Here is a 17,525-nt window from a genome sequence, read left to right as displayed (position 1 = left end):
TATTTATTTAACCCCTTTACCCCCAAGGGTGGTTTGCACATTCATGACCGGGCCAATTTTTACAATTCTGACCACTGTCCCATTATGAGGTAATAACTCTGAAATGCTTCCATGGATCCCGGTGATTCTCACATTGTTTTCTCGTGACATATTGTACTTCATGTTAGTAGTAAAATTTCATTCATATAACTTACGTTTATTTGTGAAAAAAACGGAAATTTGGCGAAAATTTCGCAATTTTCCAACTTTGAATTTTTATGCCCTTAAATCACAGAGATACGGCACACAAAAAACGCAATAAGTAATATTTCCCACATGTTTACTTTAAATCAGCACAATTTTGGAACCAAAATTTTTTTTCTTGAGAAGTTAAGGGTTAAAAGTTGACCAGCAATTTCTCATTTTTACAACACCATTTTATTTTTATGGACCACATCACATTTGAAGTCACTTTGAGGGGTCTATATGATAGAAAATACCCAAAAGTGACACCATTCTAAAAACTGCACCCCTTAAGGTGCTCAAAACCACATTCAAGAAGTTTATTTACCCTTCAGGTGCTTCACAGGAATTTTTTGAATATTAAAAAAAAAAATTTCTGGTTCAATTTTTTTTATTTTACCAAGGGTAATAGGGGAAATTGGACTGCAAAAATTATTGTGCAATTTGTCCTGAGTACGCTGATACCTGATATGTGGGGGGGAAACCACTGTTTCGGCGCATGGCTGAGCTCAGAAGGGAAGGCGCACCGTTTGACTTTTTCAATGCAAAATTGGCTGGAACTCTGATCGGACGCCATGTCACGTTTGGAGAGCCCCTGATTTACCTAAACAGTGGAAAGCCCCCACAAGTGACCCCATTTTGGAAACTAGACCCCCCCAAGGAACTTATCTAGATATGTGGTGAGAAATTTGAACCCCCAAGGGCTTCACAGAAGTTTATAATGTACAGCCGTACAATTATAAAATCATACTTTTTCCACAAAAATGATCTTTTCACCCTCAATTCTTACTTTCCCAAGGGTAACAGGACCCTAAAAGTTATTGTGCAATTTGTCCTGAGTACGCTGATACCCCATATCTGGGGGTAAACCACTATTTGGGCGCATGGCAGAGCTTGGAAGGGAAGCAGCGCCATTTGACTTTTTTGGCTGGAATTGAGATTGGACACCATGTCGCGTTTGGAAAGCCCCTAATGTACCTAAACAGTGGAAACCCCCCACAAATGACCCCATTTTGGAAACTAGACCCCCTAAAGAACTTAGCTAGATGTGTGGTGAGCACTTTGAACCTCCAAGGGCTTCACAGAAGTTTATAACGCCCGGGCGTGAAAATAAAAAAAATCATTTTTTTTCTCACAAAAATTATATTTTTGCCCCCAATTTTTTATTTTCCTAAGGGCAACAGGAGAAATAAGACCCCAAAAGTTGTTTTGCAATTTGTCCTGAGTAGGCTGATACCCCATATATGGGGGTAAAATACTGTTTGGGGGCATGGCAGAGCTAGGGAAGGAGCACCATTTGACTTTTTCAACGCAGAATTGGCTGGAATTGAGATCAGACGCCATGTTGCGTTTGGAGAGCCCCTAATGTGCCCAAACAGTGGAAACCCCCAATTCTAACTCCAACCCTAACCCCAACACACTCCTAACCCTAGCTCAGCCCTAACCCTAGCGGGAAAATGGAAATAAATACATTTTCTTTTAATTTTATTATTTTTCCCTAACTAAGGGGGTGATAACGGGGGGTTTGATTTACTATTTATGGAGGGTTTTAATTTTTGGCGGCTGTCGCACGCTAAAAGACGCTTTTTATTGTAAAAATAGTTTTTGCATCACCACATATTGAGAGCTATAATTTTTCCGTATTTTGACCTGAGTCATGTGAAGTCTTATTTTTTTCGGGACGAGTTGACGTTTTTATTGGTATCATGTTCGGGCACGTGACTTTTTTTTTTTTTAATCGCTTTTTATTCCGATTTTTGGGACGCAGAATGAACAAAAACCAAAGTTTCATGAATTTCTTTTGGGGGGGTGCGTTTACACCGTTCTGCGTGCGGTAAAATTGATAAAGTGGTTTTATTCTTCGGGTCAGTACGGTTACAGCGATACCTCATTTATGTTTTTTTTTATGTTTTAGCGCTTTTATGCAATAAAAACAATTTTATATAAAAAATAATTATTTTTGCATCTCTTTATTCTGCGAGCTGTAACTTTTATTTTTTCGCTGACGATGCTGTATGGCGGCTCGTTTTTTGTGGGACAAGATGACTTTTTCAGCGGTACCATGGATATTTATATGCATCTTTTTGATCGCGCGTTATTGCACTTTTTGTTCGGTGGTATGATAATAAATCATTTTTTGCTTTGTTTTTATTTTTTAAGGGGTTCGCTAAAGGGGTTAACTAATGGGACAGTTTTATCAGGCAGGTCGTTACGGACACGGCGATACCAAATATGTGCACTTTTATTGATTTTTGTTTTTTTTAATTTCCAAAAAATGAATTTATTGGGGAATATTTTTTTTTTTCCTAATTTAGCGATTTTTTTTTTAATTATTTTAACACTTTTTTAACTTTATCACTGTCCTGTCAGCGATCTGTCACAGGCACTGCTGCAGGCTTCCTCGTGCCTGCGCTTTGCAGGCACTGAGGAAGCCAGCTCCCTGCAGGCCCCCGAAGGTCCCCGTCGCCATCTTGGATTCGGGGGCCTGCAGGGATAGAGCCCCCCGCAGCAGCGCTGCACATTGCACTGCCGGATGTCAGCTGTGATAATCAGCTGACAGCCGGCCACGATCAGCTGCTCTCACCACGCTAGACGTACTATCCCGTCCATGGGCATAGGGGATCGGGTCCCATGGACGGGATAGTACGTCTGATGTCAGAAAGGGGTTAAATGGTGAAAAAAAAAAAACCAAATCCAAAAATGCGCCATTATCCAAGACCTGTAGCATCTCCATTTTCAGGATCTGGGACTGAGAGAGCTTACTTTTTGAGTGCAGAGCCGACGTTTTTATTGATACCATTTTGGGATAGATAGTGTTTTCATAACCTGTTATTGCAAGGTTACGACGACCCAAGGACAAAAAAAAGAAGAAAGAAAACTTAATTGTGGTGCTTTGATTTTTTTTCTCCTTGTTACGCCGTTTACCAATCAGATTAATTTAGCATTTAGTTTGATAGATATGGTGTGTTTCTGAATGTAGCAATACCAAATGTGTATTTTTTAATTGTTTGACTTTGAATGGGGCAAAGGGGGGGGTGATTTGAACTGTTATATCTTTGAAATAATTTTCTACTTGCTTCAATAGTCCCCTTAGGAGACTTGAAGCTGTGATCATCCGATAGCTTGTAGCAGAAATTCATCATCTATGTGAACGCTGGCCACAGGTGGACGTTCAAAGAAGATATACATTTACAAGTAGTGATGAGCGAGTATACTCGTTGCTCGGGTTTTCCCGAGCATGTCCGGGTGGGCTCTGAGTATTTTGGTATGCTCGGATATTTAGTGTTTGTCGACACAGCTGCTGGACAGCCTGAATACATGTGGAGATTGCCTGTTTTGTTAGGAATTCCATACATGTATTCAGGCTGTCTAGCAGCCGCAAATCATGCAGCTGTGTCAAACACTAAATCTCCGAGCACATCCAAATACTCTGACGACACCCAAGCAATGAGTATACTCGCTGATCACTAATTACAAGCACATGGGTCTTCTGCAGGCCCCGGCTGTCAAGACAACCAACGACGCCCCACGGACATGTGACAGGGGCGCCCATGTGCATGTCTTTTGACGCACTTCCGCCTGGTACGAGTTAAATTCCGCTGTCAGAGATTGACAGCGGCATTTAACATTTTAATAGCTACATATGGATTGAGAGTCCACCATCAGCTATTAAAAGGCACACGACAGCTGATCAAATGAGTTGTCATGTGCCAGGAAAGATGCGGGCTCAGCGCCGCAGCCCGTATCAAATACAGGGACACATTCTATGACACACCTTTACGTCTAAAGTCGTGAAGAGGTTAAATTAGCTAAGTGTTCTCTCACAATATCTCAGTTTATAGATAGGAATAAAATAATCCATACTATAATGGCAGTGATGATCAGTTGATGTCACAGTTGCTTTCTTACAGAACACAGAAGTAAAATAGGAATTTTAAAGATCGGCCATCATTTTGTGACTAATTCACCCTTTTCATCCTGTAAAAATCCTATAGCATCTTTGACTTTTCTTTTGATATACCCCAACTTCCTTTTTATTTGCTTTTGGTCTCCCTTGCAAGCCTTACTTCATTATTGGCTTTAGCTCCTCTAACACTTGCCCTGCATTCCCTACAGACAGCATTAAATTCTTCTTTAGATATGACCCCCTCTTTTCATTTGATATACTATATATATATATATATATATATATATATATATTCTTCCTTTTTAGCAAGTGTTTTTAAGTTCTGTGTTCATCGATCTGGTCTCTTTAAATTCTTCCAATTCTTCATTTTCAGGATTGTTACTGATTGTACAGTGAGAATTTCACTAAGCAATAATGTCCCATTGTTCTAGTTGTTCATTTCTTTCGATGTGTTATTTGGCCATACATATAGCATGCAGAAAAATAAATGCAAAAATAAGTGCAGAGATAACATTCAAGTTCTAATCTTGCCAGGCAAGATTAGTCTAGTCTAAGTATCCACATATTATGATGACATCCACAGGATATGCTAATCCCCATATAGTAAGGTACACACAGATCCTAGTTAGATTAGTGATCAATATGGATATCCCAATGTAACTCTAAATATTGTAATACACTAGGATGTGGAAGAAAAGGAACATATCTGAGCCTGTAGATTGAGCCTGTGTGAACAGCAGTATCCAACCCGACACACGTTTCGGCGTACCTTCGTCAGGGGATCAATACTTAAAAAAAAAAATTAACAAAACTTTCAACAGGATTTATTTTTTGGGGGGGATATGGGGTGTCATTATACTGACCTAGAGAATCATGTTGCTAGGCCATTTTTAGCACACAATGAGCACTGTAAAATCAAACCTCCAAAAATAATGAAGTAATTAAGTTTATTTACTAAAATAGGCGCCATTTTGACATTCGCCTGTTTGCAAGAAGATTAGAATTGGCCATGCCAGCGGACCTTGGCGTCGGCGAGACGGTTCACATGTCAGTATCACATTGCAGTCACCAACAAAATGGCGATACTGGGATCCTAAACTTTATGCTCTCTCCTCCTTTTGCCAATACCCTGAAAGGGAGGTGATGAGACGTCACACACGGAAGCAAATACTGCCCACATTTAATCCAGTCATAATGTAAGCTAGCAGTATATTAGGTTTGCATGACAAATGTCAGCAGCGACACCTCCTAGCGATTAAAAGTTGAAAATAAAAGTACAATTTTTCATATTTCATAGCATATAAAAAAAAAAAAAAAAAAAAACTACATTTAACAACTTGACATGGTTTTCAGTTGTTGATTTTCTTATTTACATTTTAGTGACACTTTCCATTTAGGTCACACAACCATATAAAAATTGTTCAGAGTTTCATCCAGAAAAGTAGAATAATTTATTTCCCACTTGTCATTCATATAAATCAGCAGATAATCACCTACAGGACCATTTACAGTTTTTTTATGTTACAGAATTGCAATGTGTCTGTAAAAATCTGATGCTATACTGTGTCTCTATATGGCATTCCATTCGATTCTTTTTTTTTTTTTTTTTTTTTTATAGACTTGAATGGGCGAGTCTCAGAGTCAGCACTGAGGCCGAAAATACAGATTGTGTGAACGAGCCTTTAGGATGAGTTCAGAATTTTCTTCAATATTTTACCTCAGTATCTGTAAGCTAAAATAAGGAGTCGCTGAAAAATACAGAAGTGGTGACGTCTTTCTATTAGGCCGGTCCGGTCCTTGGTGCGGATGGCAGTGCCGGGTATTAGGATGAGAGACTCGAGCAAGTTTCTCGCAAGACTGACCTCGGCCTAATACTTTTTCTCTGATTGTTCCACTCCTGGTTTTAATCCTACAAATACGGATTTAAAAAACTGACCAAATACTGAACATGTGCACGTGGCCTTAAAGATTTGTTAGCAGCTGGTGAGTAAAAATATGCCTGGTTTCCTTATGCTAACAATTCACGCAGTCCTTGTGTGTACAATGTGAAAATTGGGCTGCGGGTTACACAGCCACGACACCGGTCAAGCGACCAAAGTTCACTTGGTGTTGCGGCTAAAACGCAGCACAATACAACAGAATGGGAACCCCCAAGGGTATTGTAATGAACAAGTCACACGAAAAAATCCTTTGCAGTACCCTCGGAGATGCCAGGTGACACCATTCACTTGTATTGTGTTGCAATGTAGCATAGACACCTAACAAACTTTGGTAACGTGACACGAGTCGTGGCCAAAATCGCTGTGTAGCCACAACCCTTGAAGTGCCCATGTGTCTTCAAAAGCTATCAGACAACCTGACTGCCTCATACACATCTGGGCTCAACTCTGCTTCTCTGCCAAATAACTATATACTCAGTGGGAACCTAGAATCCTAGAATATTAGAGTTGGAAGAGACCCCAAGGGACATAGTGTCCAACCCCCTGTTCAATGCAGGATTCACTACACCATCTCAGACAGATATCTGTTTGAAGACTTCCATTGCAGGAGAACTCACCACCTCTCGTGGCAGCCTGTTCCACTCATTGATCAGCCTCAGGCTATGTGCACACGTAACGGAACTCTCGCGGAAATGGAAAAATCGCATTTTAAATTCCCGCGATTTTCCCGCGGAAAAACTAGCATTTTGCAAGCGTAATTAGCTTGCAGAATGCTGGCGTTTTCCAGGCGATCTATAGCATCGCTTGGAGAACTGATTGACAGGTTGGTCACACTCGTCAAACAGTGTTTGACAAGTGTGACCAACTTTTTACTACTGAGGCCGCCTATGCAGCATCAGTAGTAAAAGATAGAATGTAAAAAAAAAAAATAAAAAATGGTGTTAATCTCACCTTCCGACGTCCCGCGCAGCCGTTCCCAGTAATCCTTTGCGAAAATGCCCGCGATGGCGTCCGTTCTCGCGGGATCGCGACGTCTCGCGGTAATTAGCGATGACGTCGCATGAATGACAGCGAGACTTCGCGATCCCGCGAGAACGGACGCCATCGCAGGCATTTTCGCAAAGGATTACTGGGAACGAGAGCGTGGAGAGAGGCGGGAAGGCTGCGCGGGACGCCGGAAGGTGAGAATAACAATATTTTTTATTTTAAATTCTATTTTTTACAGTCTCATCTCCTCCGGACCGTGGGTACCATCCGCAATTGCTCTGCTTACTTTCCGCATGGTGTGCACAGCCACATGCGGGAAGTAAGCGGAACAATACATTCCTATGGGTGCGGGATCGCCGCGATTCTGCAAAATGAGCATGCTGCGTTTTTTACCGCGAAGCGATTCCGCTTCGGTAAAAACCGCAGCATTAGCACAGCATTGCGGAATCCCATAGGAATGCATGGGATGCTTATTTTTCGCGGCAAAATCGCGCAGTTGGAAACGCGAAAAAACGCCACGTGTGAACTCAGCCTCACTGTCAAAGTTTTTTCTAATATGTACCTTCCCCCTTTCAGTTTCATTCCATTGCTTCTCGTGTTTCCATGTGCAAATGAAAATGATGATCCCTCTACACTGCGACTTCCCTTCAGATATTTGTAGACAGATGTTAGTCTCCTCTTAACTTTGATTGAACATCTCACCCTAATTAAATGAGTGAGATATATTAAATTGGGCTTGGCCAATTTTAGACTGAATATAATTGTATAGAAAGGTGACCATACACAGACTACGTAATGCCTGGACTTCCATACACAGACTACATAATGCCTGAACTTCAAACTAATACATTTAGGAATCAATGAACATTACATTGTAGGAAACGCAGATATATTCCATTCCCTTGCCGCAAGTGATGCACAATGCACATACTTACAGGAATGTAATCTAACAGAGCAGAAATAGGAGCAGACGACACTTGATAGATGTGACTTCACACAACTTGCTCACATTGCCGGCACAGAAGCGTTTTCAATGTTATATATTTAAAATAAAAATGTAACCTTCAGCCAATATCTTTTGAAATGCACATGAACTTCTGCAGGGAGAGGAATAAGAAGTTTCCAAGCGCCTCCTTCTGACGCACAAACTTATGTGTCTCCTAGTGGCGTTTTGTCTTACTGGCTATATCAGCATGCTCAGAGCATATAGACATAAGGTGTTTCCCAGGGACAAAATACCGGCTCCTGAGCCCTAGGCCAGGCCACCATCATCTGACTGTAATTGTCTGCCACTCGGCTTCCCCATCGAACAGCTGTTTAAAGAGTCCACACCAATCAGAAAGTGCTCAGGTCCTCCTTTATTGGCCATAACAGAGCCTTTTGGGGACTACAGATGTTCTCATATTGCAAGGACTGCCATTCCGCCACCATGTTACTCTACATTTACCACCATATCTGGCTGGAACTTCTCTGAGCAAATCCGCTCCAGAGAGAGCGAGAGACCTCACAGCGATCGGCTGATTGCCGCAACGGTGGCATTCTAAAAAGTGAAGGTAAAGAAGAGCAGCACATGTATTCTCCAGAAGCACAAATAGAATTCCACCTCAGATCTGATATATGCACGGAATTTAGCACTCCTTAATGGATCTTCACAGCGTGCTCACTGCGCACTATGAGGATTCTCCGATGCCGGCAGTCATGTTTTCACAAGTTTGTGATTTGTTGACTTACAGCCACATTCCATCTAGTTGTGCCTGACCTCACTTAACACATCTGCCTTGATCAAGGTCTCACACTTCTAGTCGGTACATGACCGCATGTACAGTATGCAAATCACATGCTTGCGGTCACATGACTGCAGCTCCCCAAGAATCCTTAATGCCCCGTGTGCATTCCCAAGTCTGCAGTTACAGGGAATTGACTACACACGTGTATCATTCCTTACAAAACTTACAAGAAAAATGTATAGAAACCCTGTTGTAACTAAATAAGTATAAAGCAAAAGTGCATCTAAATAATGCAGAGTTCTTATTAATATTGTTTTGGATCAAAAAATAGCATAAAAGCCATCCCACCATCGACAAGGTGACCCTGATCGGGACGGTCCTACACTGTCTAATATTAAAAACCCTTAGCATGTGTCAGATTTGACCTCAGTGTGCGCCCTTATTCACACACTGAGGTCAACTGACACATGGTAAGGTTTTAATATTAGACAGCGTAGGACCGTCCCGATCAGGGTCACCTTGTCGATGGTGGGATGGCTTTTAAGCTATTTTTTGATGAAAAACAGTGTTATAAAGAACCCCGTGTTATTTAGATGCACTTTTGCTTTATAGTTATTTAGGTACAGCAGGGTTTATATTCATTTTTCTTCTTGTAAGTTTTGTATGCTTTATTGCCAAAGTGAACGTGCGTTTATATGCTGCATGTATACCAACTTAAACCAAGCTCAATTTTTGTGTTTAGATTTGTAACCTTGAATGGACAACTCCTTTAAGAATATATAATGTAATTTACTTAACCCCCTTCACCCCCAGGTCATTTTCCTTTCTTTTTTTGGTCTTCGTTTTTTGCTCCCCTTCTTCCCAGAGCCATAACTTTTTTTTTTGTTATGCTTTCACAGATATCGCCACGCACGAGCTTTTTTTTTTTTTTTTTTTTTTCCTGCGGGACACGTGGTACTTTTGAACGACATGATTGATTTTACCATATAGTGTACTGGAAAACGAGAAAAAAAAAAAAAAACTTCAGGCACGATTGACTTAAAAAAATTGTGGGATTGCCTTTTTTGCAGGTTATTTTTGTTAGTTTTTTGTTTTTTTTTTTTATTTTACAAATCAGCTGTCATGTGCAAGAAAAGATGCGGGCTCAGCACCAGAGCCCGCACCAAATGGGGGGGGGGATATATGACGGATATACAAGTCATATCATGAAGGGGTTAAAAAGGGAAAAATAAATTCACTATGAAAAATCATGACATTTCATCTCTACAGACAGTCCTTCATCAGATACCATACGCCATCTGAGACTATTTCTTTAAGCTGTCTCTGATGAAGGTCTGACTGTAAGGCTAAGTGCACACGAACCGGAACTCTCGCGGAAATTACCGCGAGAATTCCGGAATTCCAGTCCGCGGGAAAATCGCATTTTAAATTCCCGCTATTTTCACGCGGAAAAACTAGCATTTTGCAAGCGTAATTAGCTTGCAGAATGCTAGCGTTTTCCAAGCGATCTGTAGCATCGCTTGGAGAACTGATTGACAGGTTGGTCACACTCGTCAAACATAGTGTTTGACAAGTGTGACCAACTTTTTACTACTGAGGCTGCCTATGCGGCATCAATAGTAAAAGATAGAATGTAAAAAATAATAAAAAACGGTGTTATTCTCACCCTCCGACGTCCCGCGCAGGCGTTCCCAGTAATCCTTTGCGAAAATGCCCGCAATGACGTCAGTTCTCGCTGGATCGCGACGTCTCGTGGTGATTCGCGATGACGTCGCGCGAATGACCGCGAGACTTCGCGATCCCGCGAGAACGGACGTCATCGCGGGCATTTTCGCAAAGCACTACTGGGAACGAGAGTGTGAAGAGAAGCGGGAAGGCTGCGCGGGACGTCGGAGGGTGAGAATAACAATATTTTTTATTTTTAAATTCTTTTTTTTACAGGGATATGGTACCCAAAGCCCGGAGGACAGTCTTCTCTCCTCCGGACCGTGGGTACCAACCGCAATTGTTCTGCTTACTTTCCGCATGGTGTGCACAGCCACATGCGGGAAGTAAGCGGAACAATGCATTCCTATGGGTGCGGGATCGCCGCGATTCCGCAAATTAATGAGCATGCTGCGGTTTTTACCGCGAAGCGATTCCGCCGCGGTAAAAACCGCAGCATTAGCACAGCATTGCCGAATCCCATAGGAATGCATGGGATGCTTATTTTTCGCGACAAAATCGCGCGGTTAAAACCGCCGCAGAAACGCGAAAAAAACGCCACGTATGAACTCAGCCTAAAGATGAAATGACATACAATTTTTCAAAGTGTTTTTTCTTTTTTTTTAAATAAATGACATTATTTCTACTTCATGAGTGCCAAGTTCCTTGGCATTCTGAAAACTGTCAGCTCCGACTTGACAACCCCTTTAATCCAGAAAAAAAAAAAAGAAAAGAGATATTACACAACACCAGGATCTAAATCAAGGAAGAAGGAAACGCTTCAGTAAGCGAAAGGTTTTTCTTTCTAACTCTGCTGACACCTGTTCTTGGAAGAAAAAGGGGGAGGGAACACGGACACAAGAGGCAGCCGCGTGAATGACACCTGCAGGATCTCACAGCCCTCAACCTTACAGGGTTTCGCTTAGGGCGCGAGTGTCTCGGTTTCACCTCTTACTGAAGGTACACAGTGCAAACCTCGGGGATATACGTCAAGGTGGCGTGCCACAGCACTTCTCAGAAAAAGTTGCATGACAAACATTTGTGCGTCTTGCTGCCGTGTGATTATTTTAATACAATGATTTTTCGGTGAATGGAACAAACCGCAGACAAGTTGCACGTGGCTTTCATTGAAGTCTATGGCAATTGGGTCACGTGCAACCTGCAGCCCGAGACAGAATATCCAATACATTTAAAAGGGAATCAGTCAGATGTTTTTGGGGCAGTGTAATAATAGTATCCTAAAATACAGCTTGATCAGCGTTTATTGCTGTATCTATCCCCTGTCGTCTCACTACAAGCCTGGAAAATTCATAGTCATGCGCCGGCTAGTCAGGTGTATGCAAAACCAAAATGAATTATCAACGCCTTCCCTCGCCCATAATCCCACTCAACCCTCTGCGTAGATGTCAGTGATTGGGTGCAGTCAGATGGCTACATTTCTCGCCCAAGGATCACAGTGTAATCCTCGGACTGACCGGAGTATGACAGCAGCATAGAAATACATGCTGATAACTCAAGATGTGATAAAAGGATATTTAAAGGGGAATCTGCCACCCACCACGTGATTCCTGTGTACCTCATAGATGCCTTATTTTAGATAAATCCTCTTTTATCACTTTATATAAGTGACCTCTTCCAGGCTCCGGGGAGGATGGTGCCTCGAAGATAAATCTGCCTCCAGAGCTTATTTTACATGAAGTGCATGCCCACCATCAGGGATAGCAGCGTTTTGGACTCGGCGCATTTGCAGGGTGTTCTACATTATAAGCACAGTGGAGGGAATTTATAGAAATCCCGTGCCTACTGTGCTTCGGTTTAACGTTGAGTAAACTCACCGGTGATGCGGGTTTACAAGCCGCAGCATGTCAGTTTCTGTATTTTGATCAATTGAATGTCATTACATGCAGTAAATCCGGGTGCACCAATGAACCAGTGCGGTAATTAGGACGCACAGTTTTGGACGCAGCGAAAATATGCTACATCCTACCCGCTACTATTGCTGATCGTGAGCACGCGGCCTAACCAGTGTGAAGGTTATCAGTGTTACAGGTGTGATGTGTGGGGATTACCGGTGTGAGACAACTGACTAACTCAGAACAGGAGAAATGAACGCTCTTCTTGCAAACATTATTTTGCAGCTCTCTGAGCATGCTGCTGTATTACACCAATATTGCAGCCCTGTCTGCCTGTGAAATGGAAACCGAAGCCGAGAGGAACCTGCAGATGTGTCAGGTATAATCACACACAGCTCTGCAGTGAGTTCAGGAGAGCAGAGCGCGGCCATCACAGTGGTGACGCTGGTACCCATCACACTGGTGACGCTGGTAATTCCCCCTTTTATTTATAAATCTCTGGAGGCAGAGTTATCTTCCAGGCAGCATCCTCCCCAGAGCCTGGAAAAGATAATTTATATAAAAGTAATAAAAGATGATGATTTCTCAACAACACTTGCATCTGATATGAGACATACAAGGATGACCATTCTCAGCACTCTGCATCCTGTATGCCCATATAGATAGGTCACATGTGGTGATCTGTCAGTAGGATTGTCCCTCCTAAGCCGTCTATATGGGCATGTAGGTCATAGGAGGCTGAATAAAATAATAGCTTGATATCTGCGATGTGATGTTTTATTCCAAAGAAATACACATTTTTATTATATGTAAACGAGCTGTTTAGATCTATGGGCCGGACATAAATCTCCCTGAGAATCTGCCTCCAGAGATTACTTTACATGAAAGGAAGAGTTACCAGTGTGAGACATTGCAGATCAAGCTGTCAGCCATTACATGTCTCACATTGGTAACTCTTCTTTTCATCTATAATAATCTCTGGAGGCAGATTCTCAGGGAGGATCTATGTCCGGCCCATAGATCTTAACAGCTCATTTATATACAAGAAAAATATGGATTTCTCTTGAATAAGACTTCAGATCCCATATAGCAAGGTGTCACTTTTTTTTTTTTTCAGCTTCCGATGCCCTGCACCCTCATATAGACATTTGTTATCACTGACAGATTCCACTGAAGATCGTTTAGGTATATTTTAAATAAACGCCCCTATTAAAAATAAATAATAATGAGATAAAATATTGTAAGCAACGTAAAGAATTGCACAAAGCAAATAAAGAAAAGTGTTTTATGACGAGGAACACTAAGAAAGCCAGTCACCTGAAACTATAAGGCCAGGAGAGCCGGAGAACCGAGACCAGGTCCACATCTGAGGAAAGAAGAGCTGCGGGTGCCAGCAGCTGCGGCCAGCGGAGGCCCCGCCTACACACGCCGAGGCCCCGCCCCCGGAGGATGCAGATTACCAGACCGCTAGTTAGCTGGGAGCAGACGTGTCCTCCAGGAGATGTGGACACGTAGCCTCCTTGCAGACCTCGCAGCTGTGGGGTCACAAGTCAGGACCCCCCTCTGCTCTGTGCGGGGGTCCCTCCCCCTAATGTAGAGACCCCAAATCAGGACTATGGAACTTCCAGAGAACTTTCCCGAGAGTTGTCCCCCGATCAATCAGTGCTCGGCGACGTGTTGGGATCTCCCCAGACTGACACGTAGAGGGAGCAGACACCACCCCCTCCCCGATCCAGATGCCAAATCCAGCCAGGACCCTAGAAAAGCCCCGCAGCCTGCACTGATGTCCCTCCGATCTGTCACTCACCACGTACACGGGGGGACTACAACTCCCAGCATGCCGGTGCTCGTAGTCCCACGTGTCTAAATGACACTGTAACGACCAGATCGATCACGGATCGCACGACATAGGAAACGGAGGGCGATCAATTGTACAGATCGCGACAGATGTGATCGGAGCAAGGACGAGCTTTCTGCTTTACAGGATCGAACTGGCAAAGCCATGAAAGATCGGACGATCGTTTCCAGTCAGATCGGTGCGCCGGTTCTGTAGCAGACCTGCCCGATCACCAGCGCTTGTGTCTGCCGGCCGCTCTGTGCCTCCGCCCGGCTTCTCACCTGGACTCGGTGTACTCGGTGCTCCTCCCGGCAGCAGACTGTATCCTCTCACGGAGCCGGCTTAGCTCTCTACTGACTCTCTGGAGTCGTGGCACTTTTCTCTTCACTCCCTTTTTTTTTTTAATTTTTTTTTCAATAAAACTTTATTGTACAAGACAGCAGACAAAGGTTCAGTGCGGCCACTTTTCCCCGGCGGCTTTGTGACAGACGAGACGTTACCTGAGGGGCTGCAGCCGGCTGTCACCTCTCCGGGGGCTTCTTGTCGTGTAGTAATCATTATTATCGCGATACACAGGACTTCTGCAATATTTTATTTGTAACAGAACTTACCATATGGCAGCAGAAGGTCTATCATTAACCTCTTCATCACTGGGTGCATTTTAGTTTTTTTCTTAAAACTTCGCCCTTTTTACGAAGAGGTGTGATTTTTTTTTTTCATTCTTATTTTTGTATGTAGGGCAGGTTGTCGTTTTAAATGACACGATTCCTTTTACCATATTGCCCTAATGGAAACGGGGGAAAAAAATGGGATAAAAAGGAGAAAAGAAAGTAAAATGTCGCCATTTGTTATCTGAGTTTTGCTTCATTGAACAGTAAAAAAAAAAAAAAAATGAGCCGACGCCGCGAGTCGCTCAGGTCACTGCGATCACGACGAGACCGACCTTGTAGGTGTCTTTTTTTAATAATATTGGCTTAAATAAATTAAAAGTTTTGTGTATGTCGCTGTTTTCTGAGCCAATTTTTTTTTAGTGATGGGTGAGGGTTTATTTTTTTGTATGGTGAGCAGATGGTTTAATTGGTAACAGTTCGGGGTTTGTATATTGTTTTAATCAATTTTTTTCCACCAAAAAACCAATGTGAATGCCAAATGACTGAAAAACCCTCTAATTCAGGCATTTTGAGTTTTTTTTTTCTTTCATTGTGGATTAATTAAAGGGGTATTCCCATTTATAATAATAATTTAATTTCTATAGCGCCAACTTATTCCGCAGCACTTTACATTACAGAGGGGACAAAAGACATTACAACATAACAATAATCACATAAATTAGATACCAAGAGGAATGAGGGCCTGGCTCCAAATAGGGGAGACACGAAAGGTGGATGGTAACAATTAAATCATAGAATCGTAGAGATGGAAGGGACCTCCTGGGCCATCTGGTCTAACCCCCTGCTCAAAGCAGGATTCGCTAAATCATCCCAGTCAGATGCTTGTCCAGCCTCTGTTTGAAGACTTCCATTGAAGGAGAACTCACCACTTCTCGTGGCAGCCTGTTCCACTCATTGATCACTGTCAAAAAGTTTTTTCTAATATCTAATCTGTGTCTCCTCCCATTCAGTTTCATCCCATTGCTTCTAGTCTTTCCTTGTGCAAATGAGAATAAAGTTGATCCTTCTACAATGTGACAGCCCTTTAGATATTTGTAGACAGCTATTAAGTCTCCTCTCAGTCTTCTCTTTTGCAGACTAAACAATCCCAAATCCTGCAACCTTTCCTCATAAGACAGGGTTTGCAGACCGGTCACCATTCTGGTCGCTCTTTTCTGAACTTGCTCCAGTTTGTTGATGTCTTTTTTAAAATGTGGTGCCCAAAACTGGACACAATATTCCAGATGAGGTCTGACCAAAGAGGAGTAGAGGGAAATAATGACTTCACGTGATCTAGACTGTATGCTTCTGTTAATACATCCTAGAATTGCATTTGCCTTTTTTGCTGCTGCATCACATTGTTGACTCATATTCAGTCTGTGATCTATTAGTATACCCAAGTCTTTTTCACATGTGCTGTCACTAAGCCCTATTCCTCCCATTCTGTATATGCTTTTTTTCATTTTTATTGCCCAGATGTAGTACTTTGCATTTCTCCCTGTTAAAAACCATTCTGTTAGTTGCTGCCCACTTCTCCAGTTTTTTTATATCTTTTTGAATCCTCTCTCTCTCTCTTCTCTAGTATTAGCTATCCCTCCTAGCTTTGTGTCATCAGCAAATTTAATCAGTTTACCCTCAATTCCTTCATCTAAATCGTTGATAAAGATGTTGAACAATACAGGGCCCAGGACAGAACCCTGTGGTACCCCACTTGAGACATTCTTCCAACTGGATGTGCAGCCATTTACGACCACTCTTTGGGTCCGATCACTAAGCCAGTTATGAATCCACCTAACAGTTGCCTTGTCCATTCCATACTTAGTCATTTTTTCAATAAGGATTGTATGAGAGACTTTGTCAAATGCTTTGCTGAAGTCAAGATATACTATATCTACAGCATTTCCTTGATCCACCCAATCAATGATACCGTCATAGAAGGAAATTAAGTTAGTCTGACATGACTTATTAGTTACAAACCCATGCTGACTCTGTTTAATCACTTCATTCTTATCCAGGTATTGACATACATGTTGTTTAATAATTTGTTCAAAGATCTTTCCTGGTATAGAAGTCAGACTCACCGGACTATAGTTGCCTGGGTCCACCTTCTTCCCCTTTTTGAAGATAGGAACAACATTTGCTCTTCTCCAGTCTTCTGGGACTTCTCCTGTTCTCCAAGAATTTTCAAAGATTATGGAGAGGGGTTCAAAAATTTCTTCTGCTATCTCCTTCAGTACTCTGGGGTGTAATTCATCTGGACCTGGAGACTTGAATTCATTTAGGTTAGCTAAGTGTTTCCTCACTATCTTTCTGTTTATAGATATCCTGGATTCTTCTATTCCCTTAATAGGACAGTGAAGAACAGTTGATGCTACATTTCCTTTCTGAGAGAAAACAGATGCAAAATAGGAATTTAAAAGTTCAGCCTTCTCAACATCCTGTCTTACCATTTCATCATTTTCATCCTGTAAAAATCCTATAGCATCTTTGACTTTTCTTTTACTTTTGACATATCCCCAAAATCCTTTATTATTGCTTTTGACATCTCTTGCAAGCCTCAATTCATTTTCAGCTTTAGTGCCCTGCAGGTTCTGCAGACAGCATTATATTCTTCTTTAGATATGCCTCCCTCTTTCCATTTTATATACATTTTTTTCTTCCTTTTTAGCATGTGCTTAAGTTCTGTGTTCATCCATCC

At 42.1% G+C, this 17,525-nt stretch overlaps 1 protein-coding gene across 4 annotated transcripts in view; it reads right to left on the bottom strand.

Moving 5' to 3' along the window:
- Positions 1-14,555, bottom strand: part of RRBP1 (ribosome binding protein 1) — an 86,659-nt gene extending 72,104 nt beyond the window's left edge. For all 4 annotated transcript variants that reach the window (XM_073557455.1, XM_073557456.1, XM_073557457.1 and 1 more), the window contains exon 1: positions 14,459-14,555. The gene's annotated coding sequence lies outside the window, so the exon portion shown is untranslated. The remainder of the gene's footprint in view (positions 1-14,458) is intronic.
- Positions 14,556-17,525: the final 2,970 nt, after the last annotated feature.

The sequence above is a fragment of the Dendrobates tinctorius genome, unplaced genomic scaffold (genome assembly GCF_039654945.1).
Source record: "Dendrobates tinctorius isolate UK_male_01 unplaced genomic scaffold, ASM3965494v1 ptg000250l, whole genome shotgun sequence".
Lineage (NCBI taxonomy): Eukaryota > Metazoa > Chordata > Amphibia > Anura > Dendrobatidae > Dendrobates > Dendrobates tinctorius.
The sequence above is the reverse complement of the archived record's forward strand: the minus strand, read 5'-3'. Positions and strand labels throughout refer to the sequence as shown.